This window comes from Oryzias latipes, chromosome 10, assembly GCF_053564925.1.
Source record: "Oryzias latipes strain Hd-rR chromosome 10, Olatipes_Hd-rR_3.1".
Lineage (NCBI taxonomy): Eukaryota > Metazoa > Chordata > Actinopteri > Beloniformes > Adrianichthyidae > Oryzias > Oryzias latipes.
The window spans coordinates 34,084,841-34,098,154 of record NC_136246.1 but is presented as its reverse complement, the minus strand read 5'-3'; positions in this window follow the sequence as shown (position 1 = coordinate 34,098,154).

The following is a 13,314-nucleotide window of genomic DNA, read 5'->3' as shown; positions in this document are numbered from 1 at the left end:
CGGATATGAGTTAATGTAATTACGCTCCACTTGGTATAAAGATATTCTCAATGGATCGCCGATTTCCGGAGTCACCATTGAAACGCGTGGAGAAAAAAAGAGAGAAGGAGTCTGAGATTTAAATGACGGCGTATGAAAATACGTCACACGGCTGCATCATCAGCAAAAGAAAGATTTTCTGCTTGGAGAAAAAGAGCAGACAAAGTAAAGGCACGAGTTTCTATCTCATTTCTATTTTCATTGTGACGCGTATATATATTAATTAAAGTTGGATAGGTTATAAATATATATACAGATATATATCTTATCCAACTTTAATTAATTAATTCAATTGTTAACAACTCACTATTTTTTTACAACTCAAATTTACATATTTATCTAACTAAATGTCATATTACTCCAATTCAATTAAATGTTTTTCCATCTTAATTTATTGTTATTCTTGAACTCTCATATTTCTAAGTTTGAGGCCGCAGATATTCTTGTTTTTATAACAATAAAATGATTGAAACAAAACAGATTCACAAGATGAAACGTATTGTCATTTACCATTTCTCTGACTTAAGGTTACTGATCAGTAGTGGTGCTAAATAATCTCATTCTCCTCTCACTCATGGTGCGGAAAGAAGTAAACATAACCGGGTAAAATAACTCTGCAAAACACAGTTAAACAGCTTAACAACTAAACACATTTGGTCAAAAACCCACACTTAAACCCAAATCCGTCCAGACAGGCAAAAGGAATGATATCCCACAATCCTTTGCGGTGCCGCTCTAACAGCAGCACCAAAGTTACACCTACTTAATTGAATGAATTATAATGAAAGTAATATACATGTCTGATAACTATGTGTTGTTTTTAAGCTGACTTAACAAAAAAAATGATTTATCTTAATTTAGATCAAAGTAAAAGTTTATCTTTCCAACATCCATATGTGGTCTTATCACCCTCTCATGGTGGAAAAAGTATTATCTGAGCTTCTTCATCCACTAAATCATCTTCAAATGGACACGCCATGCTGCTTCACCTCTCTGAAAACAAAATAACCTTCAACTAAACCTGCTCCAGACCAGGTTATGTTCAGAGCATGAGTTGCTATGGCAACAGAAACATCTCCAACAATCAAGCTATTAGCTTAATTTGTCTAAAACTCCTTGGTTGTAGATGTCAAGCTGCTGAACTGTGAGGAGAACTTCCCCCAGCGGCCGTCTGAGAACGGCTGGTGTTCTGTGGGTTCATGAAGACGTGAATGAAAAGAAAAAGGCTGTTGTTTAAATGTCTGTTTTGAACAGATCTATGCTCTAAATCTCTCTCCGAAGCAACACGGAGTTCAGCTGTGATTTGCATGAAGATGCACTGCAGGTCTGTGAGCCGCCGTCCCACTTTGACTTCAGAGTTTAATCTGTTTAATCCTCTGCTCTCTCCTCTCCTTACATGCCTCCCGTCTTATCTTCCTGCTCCATGATGTTTGTTTGGAAATCTGCGTGGTTTTTTTTCTCTGTTCCGATTGCAGTGAACACGCTTGAGCTCCACACGGACTCCACTCCAGCAAATCCTCTTTGCCGCTGCTATCAAGGAGGTAAATCTGATCCAGTCCTCTTCCGTTTGGGAGGCAGGACTGTTTGATTGTGTTCCTGCAGGTTTGGTTTCATCTAACTGATGGAGGAAAATATGAAATCTGACAAAACGACCAAAGCTGATTAATCCAGATAATCCAGAGTTTCATGGGGAGCCTGAGTCTGCTGCACATTAAAACTGTTTTTCCTAAAATCAAAAGACCATCTTGTTGTTTTATTTTTATTTTTTTACATTTTCTGTCAGTTAAAGGATCATTATTTATAGAGCTGTCAGATCTGATAAAAAGCAAAGCTGCTGCAGCTTCTTTTTGACATGGATCATTGCTTCAAGAAGAAGAAGCTGTCAGCTGAAACTGATGGGGGGAGGAGGGGGGGTAACGATGAGAGGAGCATCAGCTCCTCACCATCTTTCCTTTCCAGAGTTTTCCCAGGAAGGTTGGATTTTTCTTCTTTTTTTTTACCACAGTGTCTGGATGTAGAGTCCAGGACAAATCTTCGGTGACAGTTTAAAGCTGCTGACCTGCCCCCCCCCTTGATGAGCTGGTTTGTGCGTTATGGCTGAGAACGCCTCCGACTCAACGGGTTTTCATTTTGGATTTTCTTTCTGTTCACCTGGACTATTGCCTTCTGGGTGGTAGGGTTCTGTTATTGGTTGAATACTTTACAGTATTTACTCTACTGTTTTCCTGTTTCTCTTTCTTTATTCTAGTATCTTCCTCCATTTTTTGTCTCTTAACTCCTACTATTTTTCACCTATTTCAACTGTCCAACTATTTAAATGTTCGGCTCTTTCAGCTTTTTCCAGCTGTGACTTTTGCTCCTTCAAATCCTTGAACTTTTCCAGATATTCCAGGTTTTCTGACTCCATTAAATTCATGGGGAATCCTTGGAGCAGAAGCTCGCTGGTTCGATACCCGGCTCTGGGATTTTTCACCAACATATTTTTTTGTTATTGTGCCGTTTTCACTTCATTTATGGTCAACTTTGATCATTTCTTTTTTAAATTTAATTTGCCAAATATGGCCTTTAAGTTTCATTTTCCTTCAGAAATGTAGCATCAACCCTGCGTGTTCTTCTGGAAATGCAGCTCCTTCTAGTTAGATTTGGATTTTGCTTCACTGTGGATGCAGCCATAATCTGGAGTCAGAGTGACTGTGATCTCTGAAGGGAAGGGGAGCAGGCCTGACTTTAAATGGAAATTTAAAGAAAACTCTTAGGGCTTTGGGTGACTGTAAAATAATTAACTTTGGGAACAACAAAAGGTCTTTGGACTCAAATCTGTGAATCTCATCAATTTAAAGAATCCAAGAACCCTTTAAAAACCTCATGAACCTTTGAAGGAATAGTTGATGGTAACACATCGTCAGGGTCTCTCAGCTTCATTTTCTCTTGTGGATTTTACCTGCTTGTGGCTCCACAGACACATCAGGCCATGACAGCCTCTAAGAATCAAACTTCTGTCTGATTGTGTGTGAATTCCCAGCAAACACACTGACTGGCTCACAAAGGCAGAGTCCTAATCACAGGCAGCATCGAGGCCTTTGTTGTATCTTTTGTTGTAACATTGTGCAGAGCTAACACGCAACAGGGCATAATTACACATTCCAGTATGTTAATAAAGGACTGAGTGCTGATTTAGCTAAGAGGCTCAGTGTGTACAGTTTAAAGCCGAGTTTCCTCATTTGAATATTCATCACAGTCACACTCAGCTGAAGATGAAACAGCCTCATTGTTCATCAGCGAGTGCGGCGTGCCGGCTTGTTCATGTTATGCATATATTAATGATGAGGACAATTCACTTCGAGTGATTCCTAATCTGTTGACAAGAAGTCTCTGCAGGCTGTTCAGTCACTTTGATGCAGATGATGAGGGCGTTTTATCGGAGCCCCCCCCCTCCCACCAGGGATAAATTTAGTCAAATTTTCAGCTCCTGAGAATGTTTGGCTTCCAAAAAGAATCACAGCAGCGACTGGAATGAGATTACTCAGCTGTTTTATGATGCAAATCGACTGGACGGCATTGTGATGCAACAACTAGAATAAAGGATGAGATAACAAAAACGCTTAGAGGGCTGCACTTCAGTCCTCCTCACTCTTCACCGCTCGCTACATGTTCCGCTCCAGAACATGGTCAGAAAATGTAGGTGAAGGATCTCATTCATCCAGGAGAGACAAGGCTTGCAGGCTTCTTTCTTTGAAACGTTTCTTCGCCCATCAATGTCAGACGGATGGACGTTAAAGCCCCGTTTCCACTGAGCGGTCCGGTCCAGTCAAGTTTTACTCGCGTTTCCACACGTGCAGGGTGTAGACCAATTGCGGATCTTTGCATCATCCCAGCCAGCAAGGCCAAGGCCCCTATATTGTTTAAAAGTGGGCAGAAAGTGTGGCCCCAGAATGGGGCTACGATGTTCACCCTGGGCTGGTGGATATCGTAGCGAGCTCCACTGCCCAGAGTCTGGCAGAGCAAGCCAGCTGTCCACGGGGCGGGTGGCTTGTCGCTGATTGCCCACTTAAGTCTATGTGGACAAAACCAGGTGGGGCCAGTTCTAGGCCAACATTTTCTGCCCACTTTTAAACCATATTGCTGGCTGGGATAGTAGTGCGACTGCAGCAGAAGTGAAGCTATCATCAACAACAATGGAGGTCATCCAGCAGCTCATATTTTCCTCTTGTCTTTTGGTACTTTATATATATACAAGTAATTTACTGTTGTTTAAGGAGAAGATTGCGTTCGGCAAAGAGGAAAACGCTGGCGCTGGTTCAATCAACGGATTTCATTGTGTGACGACAGCAGCTCTGCCCTAACCGTTCTATTTTTCTATGGACCTACAACCAACGGGGGCCAAAAAACTACTATGGTTTGGGCTGGCTCATTGGGTCCATTTTATACCGGACACACTACTGATACCAGACTGGACCAGACCACTCAGTGAAGACCAAGCTTAAGTTCAGATGCCACGATTCAGCTTTGGTTGGTTTTTAGTCGCATTAAGACACACATTTCTATCTTGCAGGTTGATCTAAAGGTGATTATTCAGAGCCAGCATATTCATGGTTCTTCACCAGAAAAAGGGTCAAATTCCCTTTTGGGGGAGGAGCATACACACATTGTATTTAACAGATCCATGAACATCTTTATTTTCCGCCTCAGAACTTACAGCTGGATAGCTACAATATTAGAATTTCAAATAGCTAGAATGGAAGATGATCCAGAAGACTTTCAGAGGCCGCTGCTCCCACAACCCAAACCTGTGAAAAACAGTGGACTGTTGGACGGAGACACCTTTGGTGGAGAAGAACAGTCCCATTCCTCCCACTGCTGCACATTCTGAGATGTTATTTGTGGAGTTAGGTGTTGTTGGGGATTAAAGATTTTGGTCATTTTAATTAAGCTCAACTGTTCTAGCATAGACCTAAGCTGTTTTATCAGAGTAACTTCCTGTTTTGTGGCCAATGAAACATAAATGGAATAGAAAGTTCAAAGTTGTTTTAATCTTCCTCCCTGCCGTAGAGCGCTCTCCTCCGTGTCTTTTCCTCCCAACACTTTGGATTAATTTGTTTTGACTTCTTTCTGATTGAAGCTCTGGCAGACAGCAGCTCGGGGGTGTCAGAACCTGAGCAAACTGTGATCCACATCTGACTGTTTCCACAACTATTTTTAATCGCTCGCTAATTAGCGAGACTTTAATTTCTGCTCCGTTCAGCCGACAGACCACAGGGGGTTTAACACCAGTCAACCCCCCAACTCCCTCCTCTTCTGGGTTCCTCCATTGTGTTGCTGTTGACGATGAAGAGCAGTTTTCCTGTCAGGAAAGATTTAAAAGCCAGTCATTAATTTACAAAACTTTGCTGAGACGCATTTATCTTCTCAAAGGGCAAAATGTGACTGCAGCTGTGCCGGCAGCTCACACATCCATACCCGAGCATCCTCTTTACTCAGTCGGATCATAGCAAACATTTGGACAAAGTTAGTCTCGGGTCGTTTATTAAAAACCAGGATGAAAAGAAAGCGTGAGGCAGATGCTAACGTTAGCCAACATCTCTGGTGTTTTGTGTGAGTGATGCTGGAGTCCGAGCTGCAAAGCTAGAGCTGACGACCTCTGATCGGGAGGTTGCAGGTTTGGCTCCTGCTCTGCCCGGGACTCTGCTGTGATGCTTTGGTGTCACCTGAGAAATGCCCAATAGAGTTTAAATTGAGGCCGAACCTCAACATATATAGAAAATCTTCATTACAAATAAAAAGTGAAGATTTTAATGGACTCGAATCAAGAGAACTGCCCTAAAAAAATACTGTTTATTTTTCTAATTTTAAGCTTGTCTCTTTTAAAACTGCAGATAGTTCATCGAATTTCTGTTTATAATATTGTTTTTATGATGTTGACGCCTCTTTCTCTCACCATGGATCAATAAAGTGAAAAAAAAAAACTAACAGTAAAAGATGATCTGTTCTTTATTTAAATGTAAACATTTAAAAAAACAAAGTTATTGCTGCCATTGACCAAACAATAGAAACTAATAATTAGTGTCTATTCACTTTGATGGAAGTGTAGCAGCTTTTCTAGTCCTATTTAAATGTTTCCATAAACAGTTTTTAATAAAGATATCCATCTTTACAAACATAAAATGTTCCTGCTCCTGTTGAGGGATGGAATCCTTTCAGAGCCTTTGGACATCCAGAGACTTCGTCAGAATTCCTAGCAGAGAAGTCATCCAATAACCGCTGCAGAGGGAAAAGCGGGAAATGAGTTTTCTGCTCCCCACCCCTCGCAAACAATATCATGTGTCGTGTGCGTTCCTCACCCAGGGCACTTCTGATCTCTTTTTTCTTTAGTCCTCATGAGATTTAAAAAAAATAATCATAAACATTTCAGAGCTTCTTTGAACTTCCAAACAGTTGACTCAAACTCTCCTTCGTTATTATGCTGTGATTTGGGGGATGAAATATTTTCACAGAAGTTGGAAGAAACTGGATTACAAATTAGCATTTGAAGACTCGAGATCCAGATCTGAAAGATGTAAAATTAAAACGTCTACTTAATTTAACTCCTCTATTGATGCAAATACGCATCAAACCACTTTGGCTCTAAGGCTACGTTCACACTGCAGGCTAAAACGACCCAATTTCCATTTTTTTGCCCCTATGCGACCTGCATCTGATCTTTTCATGACAGTCTGGACGACACAGATCCGATCTTTTCAAATGCGACCCAGGCCACTTGAGTATGTGGACCTTAATCCGATATGTATCCGATCATTTCAATTGCGACCGCCGTCTGAACAGCCAGGCCACATGAATCCGACCCGTACGTCATCGATACGCTACAAACGTCATCATTCTGCGTTGAAGTAGGCGGGAACGAGAACATAAACATCAACCATGGCGGACGATGCTGCTGAGACCAGTCAGTGAAAGGGAAGCCAGGTCACCGATTGGATTCATGTTTGGGGTGACAGCTCGGTTTTTGAGAACATTTCCAGCGAAATGGCCAAGCGTGGTGTTGAACCTTTCCCGCCATTACTTTTTTTCCCCTTTCCGACTGTGGTCAGAAGCGCGGGACACAGAAGGCGGATCCTCCTCTGGGCTTCACTTCCCCGTTCGGACCCTCAGATTCTCCAGAGCGGGTTAAAAAAGAGTCAATAGCATTTCTGCTGGGGGAAACCTTCTTTTATTACTGTTCTCCTTCCTCCATAACACACAACATGAATGCGCGCCCCCACTGCCCCCCCTCACTCCCTCCTGCGCTGCACGCGCTCTCTCCTCTCTCTTACACACACACACACGCGGCTCCAGCACATCCACATCCCCATTCCACAACAGTGGGTCCAGACGACCCTGGCTCCATTGCCTTCTTAAAATGAGAAGATTGTAATTGTGCTGCTCCTTTGTGAAATAAATGTAATAATGCAAAAAGAGCTCAGCTTTGAAAACACTGTTGTTGACATCCATTGCTAACGTTAGCTACTTCCACAAACAATGAGTGATGTTCACCGTTGATTACTATTCTGCACATGCAGATCACTTCTGGGTCATTTCATGGTCACACAAGAGATCACAAAAATTCAAATTTATATGGCTTTGCAAAAAAATCGAATCTTTTCAAAAAATTGGAATTGAGCATTAAGCCCTGCTGTGTGAACGTAGCCTAAAATCACTTTTATCATTAATAGGGAAAAACCTATTAATGATAACCATTTTATGAAGATTATTTCTGAATCCATTTTGTTCTGATGACAAAAATAATTGTATAATTTATTTAAAAAAATAAATAATACACGTTTCGTTTAATAAATAAAATCTTCAGACGCAATGCATTGTGGTCTATATTCACCAATCAAGTGAGTATCGATGCACAATATTTGCAGAGACTTCCGGGAAATATTCAGAGCACTGGATCATGGAAATGTAGATTTGGACACCCCGAAAAAAAGGTGCACACCCTATAAAGTACTCTAACCCCGACTTAGCGAGGGAACACGAGCATATCCGGTTTTTCATAATAAATAACAAAATTGCTCATATTTAACAATAAAAGAAAAACATGAAAACTGAAATAAAATAGTATTGCTTGTAGATATTTACCTCTATTAAGCAGAGTTATGTTCAGCTACAAAGAAGCTATTCAGTTACCTGGAATGAATCATCAAACTGTAAATCTGATCAAGCAGTTAAGCACACGAATCTGGATAAAACCCAGTAGATTTTAAAAGTAAAGTAGACTTCTACAGAGAAACTTGAACTAAAGCTTTCAGTAAAACTTGAAACGTTGCATCGTGTTTTGCTGGATCAGGCTGTGCACAGAGATTCACAAATATCTGCTTTTTCCTGCGACTGCTGAGGATTTGTGAAGCTATCATTACAGTCCATGCTTGCTCTTTGTTAGCCATGATCCTTCAGCTTACAAAGACAACAGAAAGGTGACTCCTCCTGCATTTAACATATTTATTCTGTATAATTTATAACCCTATAAATCGCTAAAAAGGTCACTGCTTATATGAAGTGCTGAATTTTTCATTTCAATCCACAACTTTTTGACTTCATCAGGAGAATTCTTCTGTCCCGTTTGTTTCCAGCTGGGTTTTTTTTTTTTTCCATTAAATTGTATACTAGCTGCTGAACCATAATGTGAACAGATTCCCGCTAATTGTTGACTACACGGACAGCAAATCATCAAATCGTCTGCATACATGAGGCGCTTAATGAACAAACAATCAATCACAACACATCTGTCTGCATCTGTTCAGCTGCAGGGGCACATCCTCCGTGCAAAACATTTCTTTTACGCTAATGGGCATCAATTTTCATCATTGAGCTCCGAACATCTGATCTCTGTCCTGATGGCTCAGGATGGGAAGCCTCACCTGCCGGCTCTCGCTGCCGCGGCGCTCTGAACAGCAGCACATTAGCCGGTCGGCTTTCGCCTGTTATGCAAAAACAGCTAAATGAAAGCTGCTGTGATGTCTGTTGGCGAAGGAGAGCCGAGGCAATAACAGGGAGCACATTCAGACAAATTGCCGGCATGGAGAGCAGAGCGACTGCAGAGTCTGACGGGGAGTAATATTACAGCCATTTGGCTAATAGCTGCTGCGCTTGTTACACTGGCTTCACACAGAAGAATAACAAACAGGGTGAGCCGGAACGACCCGAGGAAAGATGAAGCCAGGTGACGCTGCAGGTGAGATATGAGCTGCAGCACACTGTCAGGTAACGATGGGACTCAAGGAAAGCTTTGGACTCGCCTTTTTGACCGATTTAACCAACTAGTTTCTGAAGTCTGACTGAAACACCAAACTTTTTAGGATCTGACACACGCTTAGCACCATCATTTGAATGCTCACCACCTTAAACTGTCCTGACACACATAACTGGCTGTTAAGATTATTCTCAATCGGATGACTTATTGGTCGCATGCCAACCAAAAGGCCACGCCCACCTGTGTACATTTTGATGTAGAATATAAAAGACATCAACGCAGTTCATGAAACATCGTTCCATCTCTGTAACGGTAGAGGAGGTCTGTGGCTTTTTTCAGAGTCTGATTTACAGATATATGAACTCAATACATGTTAACCAACTACTGACTGTGTTCCGTTTCTCACATCAGCGTTCTTTCCAGTCACATAGCAGACTCCGACTGGATCGAGGTAGAATGTCAATGTAGGCCTATTGCAATTCAGTATGGCTCCTAAAAAACAACAAGGTAGAATGGTACAGACAGACCAACAAAGCCCCCACCACACACACACACACACACACACACAGAATTCACACAACTTGTCGTCTTTTACTTGAAGCATTTAGATATTTTTCTCTTATTTTGAAGTCTGAAGCTCTTTAGCTCCACTTTCGTCACAGACTGTAAAAACAATGGAGGCATCGATGTGTGACGTCACCCGTAGAATATGCCTTACGTCCGACTCAGGCTGAATCCCTCACCCCCGCCATGTTGAAACCAGTCGGCAGTGATTGGTCCGAGTCGCTCTGAGTCATCGTATCTACGGCAACGACTGTCGCCAAACAGGAGTAAGCTTGTTCTGAGTCCCCACCTCTTGACACGCCTCTACCTCTTGAACGCTGGGTTTTCATTGACTTTGAACTTGGGAAAATTGGATTTACGATAATAAATTCGCCTGATGGAAAGACGTCAATTAAAAAACAAACTTGCATTTATCTGCTTCTCACCTGCTGTTGTTGCTGAGCGCTGACCCAGTTATGGTCAGAGTTTGAGTTCACTGTAAGGTTTAGTCACACTGGTTTTCTCATTGTCTGTCTTAGAACTATCTTCATGGTTTTCTTCATGGTCATGGACCAAACCAACTATGGCTGAGGGGAGTAAAAAATTCGTTCAAGTTTAAGGAATTCTACTGTCAGCGATTACAACGAGGATACAGAGGATGCACAAGACCCCCAAACTAAACAGTTACATAAAAACTACTGACAGCAGAAAGCAGCAGAAAGGCCATCTGGAGGGATGGAAAGGAGAACCACCCCTAGATGGACTGGTGAACTGTCCAGGGTGAATCCTGCCTTCGGTTGACGGTGGGACAGGCTCCAGCAACCTGCATGATGGATGGATGGATCGATGGGGCGGATGAAGAAAGACTTTTTTTCCTTTCGTATGGTGGTGCATTGGACATTTCTGATTTGTAAGCACAATATTTCCTGAGTAATATTTACTTAGCAGCTCCTCGGCTCTGCTTATTAGAGCAGATTTCCAGCCTCGGCGGGCAGTGGCGCTTTGGCAGCCGAAGGCGTTCAGATGTGGATGCGAAGGTAAATTCTGCTGTCACTGTGCTGTCACGAAGAATGCAAATATTTCACTACAAGAGAAAAATGGCAGAGACTGCAGATTGTGAGTCAGCCGGCTTGTTGCGGATGTGTTTGTGTGCATGGAGTCTCACCACGCCACACTTTGGTAGAGACAAAGACAGAAAGCTGTCAACTGTTAGACTTTCTATTGACATTTTTGCACAATACTCATTATTCTGCAACACTTGAGCCATTATCCTGTACAAGACAAAAACAAAAGGTTTAAGACAACTTCTCTTTTGATTTGGTATTTTGGGGCTCAACAGGCCAGTTGAAAGGAGATTTTCCCTGCTTTTTGACCTTTTTATACTGTTATGCAAATGTATATGTTTCTTTGTGTATATATATATATATATATATATATATATATATATATATATATATATATATATATATATGTATATATATATATATATATATATATGTATATATATACTGTAAATTTCCAAAAGGTTCATTGTATCCAGAGACATCAATGTTTAAACAGACAGACAGTCAAGTGGATCTTAAGTCTTAGTGCTTAGTGAACCACAAGCATTCCTACCTCACTCCAGTGGACTTTATCATCCATTATCCATAGATAAACTCATCTGATGTCTGTGTTTCTCCTTAGTGAACCGACATGGATCCATGCCCTAACACCTTCATAAATAACCTTTCAATGCTCAGTCGGATCAGAGCTTCGTCTCAAATTTCTGTTTTGTGAGTCGACAAATAACTCTCTACCTCTGCTTCTTTTGAAGTCACATGACTGCATTTTTAATTTGAAAAATGTAAAAGTATTTTTTCTCTCAAGACATGCAGCTAAAAATAGAAAGTTCTTGAAAAGACAAAAGTTGCGTCATGAATCGCTGGGATCTTGTAAACGTTTAGAACTGAGACAGAAGTTTTACACGATGCTTGTCTAGTTGGTTTTGATTTGAAGTTGCAGAAGAAATCTGACTGAGAGTTTGAGGCATCCAGTGGTGAATTATTCAATCTCCATCTGGATTAGAACTCAACTTTAATCTGTCAGTCTGACTGATGAAGGAGCACGGGGTCAAAAACAACTCCTCCTCCTCCTCCAAGGTCGATGTTATCATACAACATGCTGGCAGTTAACGAGCATCCGCCCACCTCCCGCCGGCCGTCTGGAAGGTCAGCGGAGCGGGTTGCACCTCTCGCCTCCTCGCCGAGCTGAGGTCAAGCTAAACATGAGGCACCGTCGCCATCACTGCCGGTTATGAATGATCATCATTAGCAGGAAGATGATGAAAACAAATGCTCATTATCCGAGCTAACTTTGAAACGGGGGCGCCGGATGCAAGGATCGGGAAGGAGGAGTGGACGAAGAGGAATCACCACAGGGATGGAGGGAGAATGGCACGAATGGATGGAGAGGAGCTCATTCCCAAGCAGTGGGGGAGGAGAGCTGGGGGACATGATCCGTCCAAATGTCCTTTCCTGCTGAGTGATTTATACCAATGCTTCCCCTGGAGACCCTGAGGGACCCCCCCCCCCTCCCTCTTCCATTTATCCATCCATTCATCCAGCTTTACGTTCCTCCTGTGTTGTTACTCCTCAGTGCCCCCCCCCCCCACTGCAGACAGTGATGGAGAGAGGCCACAACGGCAGGGACACAAGGGAGGGGGCCAAACATCTCTTAATGTTCATCCATCCATCCATCCATTATAACCTCACAGAGAATGTGTTTGCATCATCATCATCATCATCATCATCATCATCATCCACCGTGTCGAGTTCATTAGCAGCAGCAAAGCTCTGAACTCCAGAGAACTCCAAACCAAAAGGGTGTTAGCACTGGCCGGCAGTGGATGCAGTTTATTTTTGAAGTTACTTCAGAGCAAAATGTACCGCAGGGCTGATTCTTGTGAGGATTCTGTGCGTTGGTGTGGTTTGGTTTGGCTTGGTTTGGTTTGGTTTGGTTTGGTTTGGCCTGGCTTGTTTTGGTTTCCTTTTTGTCAGTCCCATCAGTTTCAGGTTCATGATCCACAGCTGTCTGCAGTTCCGTTAGTTGCCCTCAGCCCTCAGCCCGTTTGAGTGTCTTGGTTTCTATTCATCCTCATCAGGTCATCTGCTCTTTTCTACCTTGTCACCTTTTTGTTTCTCCCCATGGTTTTTTCATGTTTCAGTTTGTTTAGTAAATGTTTTATTTTCTGTCACCAAGCCTGGTCTCCTGCATTTTGGGTCCTCCACCACCAGCTCCTGACACTCCTCTGGTTTGACAATATCCTTCCCATATGATCACCCTCCCTCCAGCTGTTGGTGTTCCTGCTGTGATGACCTAAAAAACAATTCAAACTAAACTATAATAGTCGAAAAAACAAAACTAAGAAAACTGAACTAAAATATTCAAAACATAACAAAAAAACGGCACAAACATTTATAATTAGGCTGAACTTTTCAATGTTGAGATTTACATTAGAGAGA